The sequence below is a fragment of the Saimiri boliviensis genome, chromosome 18 (genome assembly GCF_048565385.1).
Source record: "Saimiri boliviensis isolate mSaiBol1 chromosome 18, mSaiBol1.pri, whole genome shotgun sequence".
Taxonomy (NCBI): Eukaryota; Metazoa; Chordata; class Mammalia; order Primates; family Cebidae; genus Saimiri; species Saimiri boliviensis.
The window spans coordinates 48,443,897-48,447,672 of NC_133466.1; the positions used below are offsets into that span (position 1 = coordinate 48,443,897).

General features: G+C 46.0%; 1 non-coding gene across 1 annotated transcript; it reads left to right on the top strand.

Annotated features, from left to right (window-relative positions):
- Positions 1 to 3,323: 3,323 nt before the first annotated feature.
- LOC141582106 (U6 spliceosomal RNA) lies at positions 3,324 to 3,430 on the top strand. Its single transcript, XR_012514937.1, has one exon. It is a non-coding gene; the product is annotated as a U6 spliceosomal RNA (small nuclear RNA).
- Positions 3,431 to 3,776: the final 346 nt, after the last annotated feature.

The following is a 3,776-nucleotide window of genomic DNA, read 5'->3' on the forward strand; positions in this document are numbered from 1 at the left end:
GAACCTGCTAAGGGAAAAAAATTTTTTTGGAGGACATTGAAAGTGTGAAAGAAAAGAATGCTAATATTCTTAAGGCCATAAAATTGGATAAGGAAGAATGAACAAAGACAGTATTTAAAGACAGTGGACAGCTTAGCATTTTGACAACGAAGAATAAAATGGTCAGTTCTGAATTGGAAAATGTGAGACACAACTAGGAAACGCTGGAAATGGAAATTCAGTCATGTCCTTGTAGACTGGCTACTGCTCTACATGACTGTGACCAAAGCCAGATAGCAGAAAGAGACTTCTTTCCAGAGAACAAAACCTCAACAGGTTTATTTACAGGAGACAATGAATTCTCATACATCTAACCTGAAAGAGAACAGCAATATTCTTTCTGAACAACTGTAATGCTTATTGTAAAAATTAACAGCCTAAAAATTCAGCTCCATCACACAAGGTAAACTGTGAAAGAAAAGACAGGACAGGCTGCCATCTTTCCTGTTGGAGGAACTTAATTATTCCAGCCTGTGGGCATTGGAGAGTACAAACCGACCAGGGGCAGAAGAGTTCCCGCAGCACAGCACAGCTGCTTTACCAAATCATGGCCAGACTGCTTCTGTTAGCAGGCACCTGATCCTGTTCCTTCCTACTGAACAGGACCTCCCACCTGGTGCTTACAGCTACCCTCACAGGTGTTCCCTGGCCTATGGAGATATGAAACATTCCTTAGACAGAGCTCCCACAGAGAAAGGCAGGCCACCATCTTTGTTATTTGGATGACTAGGTTCTGGCCTTAGGGCTTTGTAGAACCCAAGCTGACCAGGGGTGCAAGTGGTAGCTCAGCACAGCAGAGCCACCTTGCAAAAACATGGCAAGACCCTTGTTTAAGTCAATCCCCAACCACATTTTTAGCCACTGGTTACAGCTTTTCAACCAGGGTCTCTGGCTGCCTTCACTGCTGTTCTCTGGCTGACAGATGTTTCAGGCCTCCTTGAATCAGAGCTTCCAGAGAGAGGACCAGACTGTAATCTTTGTTGTTTGGGCAACTCAGCCATTTCAACCTTGGGACTTCAGAGTGTCTGAGGGAACGAGGGGCTGAAGTGAACCTCCAGCACAGCACAACTGCTCTACAGAAACATGGCCAGACTTTTTAAAAAGCAAGTCTCTGATCTTGTTCCTCCTGACTAGACAAGACTTCTGAACTTGTTTCCAGCCACCTCTCGTAGTTGTGTCCAGATTGGCAACAGGATTGTACCTCAGTGGTACAGAGGTCCCAGAGGAAGAGGCAGGCTATTATCTTTGTCTTTTTGCAGGCTTCGCTAGTGATACCTTGAGTCGCTGGAAGATATGAGGCAATTAGGTACTGGAGTGGACCCCCAGTATACCACAGCAGCCTTATGGGAAAGTGGCTGAACCGTTACGTGGGTGCTGGCTTCCATATCTCCTCAATGAGCAGGTCCTCCTGGCTTGGGTCTTTATCCAGGACACCACTGAAGCCAACAAGCCAGTAGCAACTTGGCAATTTCTTGGACAGAGCTTCACAGATCGACTGAAATCCTCTCTGCCACTGCCTCTGCAGTGGATCTGCCCTTGTTACCTTCAGAATATCAAGAAAGCAAAGACCCTAAGTGCCATATTGATAACTCTAACAAGCTGCAGTTGACCCAAGGAACAAGGCAGTCCATCTCTTGTGGATACCACATACCCCACACTGCTTATCACTGGACAGGGAACTCTGGCTTGGGCCCATAGAACAGACCCTCTATCCTGGGATGATTACACTAAGTGATGGCTAACTCACATCTCTCTGGGGTAGAGCCCCCAGGAGACAAGCAAAGTGATGGAGCAGGAAGCCAGCTGATGTGAAGCCCAGAGGGCAGGCACAGCTATCTCTCTAGGCTCTACTGGGTCTTATGAGACACTTTATCCCAGCACTTTAGGACTGTGGAGGTCTGATCAGCCACATCTCATGTGAAGATTGCCCAGCAGAGATCAGGTATGAGATTTTCCCTATTAATAAAAGGAGACTTGCTTAAAAAAGAAGTCTGGCCACGTTTTTGTAGAGCAGCTGTGCTGTGCTGGGGCCTCACTTTTCAGAGAGTTATCTGAGGCGTGATATCTACTGGGCATTCTTGCACATGAGATGAAGCTGGTCTGACCTCAGCACTCCTTAGTCTGCTTGCCTCTCCCAGGGCCCCAGCCTGGCCACGCCTGCCTACAGGGCACTCTCAGCTGCCCACACCTTTGTTTCTGTGCCAGTGGACCATGCCTGAGCAGTGAAGAGATGCAGCAAATTGGACTCTTCAGGCACGCACCCGCCTCTACATTGCCTCTCCATACTGAAGCTCTTTATACAAAAACGTCCTACGTCACTTTGCTGGTGTGTGTTTACATGAGTGGATTTTGCTGCACTTGCCCTACCAGCACATGGGAATGTAGCACACACTTCAACCCACACCAACTCCCATTGAAGAAAGAGCCATGGTAGGCAGAGGAACAAAATCACAACCTCTGCCAACACCTTCTCCTTGTGCTAATTCTGTGCACGAAAAGGGAATGCTAATATACGTAGAGTGGTCGTTGCTGCTTAGGGGGTCACAGAGACGGCACCCAGACATGCACAGGCCAGCACCCCGGCCTGAACCAACACTACCTCCAATGCAACAGCACACACAGAAGGGGTATTCTGGCTGCCACCAAGCTGTCTTGCCTCCACCACTTCCACCACTGGGCAAATGCCAACAGGGAAGCAGGCAGTTTTGCATCTGCTAACACTCTGCCACAGCTGCCCCACTTTGCTGCCTTCAGTGCAGTATACTCCAAACTTTGAGGAGCCAGAGAACAAAGTTGAGACCCAATATAAGTTTCCCAGAGTTAAAGCAAACAGCCCAGGAATTGAGAGGTGAATTTTGGCCACCCAAAATCCTCCAAAACCAAAGGCAGCTGCCTGATTCTACTTTAAACCACAATCAAACCCTCAAGATCATCAAATATGATAAAAGAAAAATATCCTGTGCAAAGGTCAGCAACCTCAAAGGTTGAAGGTGAATAAGCTCATAAAGATGAGGAAAAATCAGTGCAAGAACACTGAAACTCAAGAAGTCAGCATGCCTTCTTTCCTCCAGATGATTACATCAACTGTTCAGCCTGTTCAAGTTTTCAGAACTGGCCAGAGGCTGACATGTCTGCAATGATACAAGTAGAATTCAGAATGTGGGTAGAAACAAAGTTCACTAAGTGAAAGAAGTATGTCATCATCCAATGCAAGGAGGCCAAAAATCATTGTAAAACATCGCAGGAGCTAACAGGCAATATATCCAGTATAAACAACATTACTGGTGCTCACTTTGGCAGCACATATATTAAAATTGGAATGATTCAGAGAAGATTAGCATGGCCCCTGCTCAAGGAGGACCTAAAAATTCATGAAGCATTCCATATTTGTAGAAAGAATCAATATCTTGAAAATGGCCATACTACCCAAAGTAATTTATAGATTCAATGCTGTCCCCGGCAAGCTACCAATGATCTTATTCACAGAACTGGAGGAACCCACCTTAAACTTCATATGGAAGCAAAAGAGAGTGTGGATATCCAAGACAATGCTAAGCACAAAGAACAAAGCCAGAGGCATCATGCTACCCGATTTCAAACTATAATACAAAGCTACAGGAATCAAAACAGCATGGTACTGGTACTAAAACAGAGAAATAGAGTAATGGAACAGAACAGAGGTCCTGGTGGCAATGCCACACATATACAACCATCTCACCTTTGATAAACCAGACAAA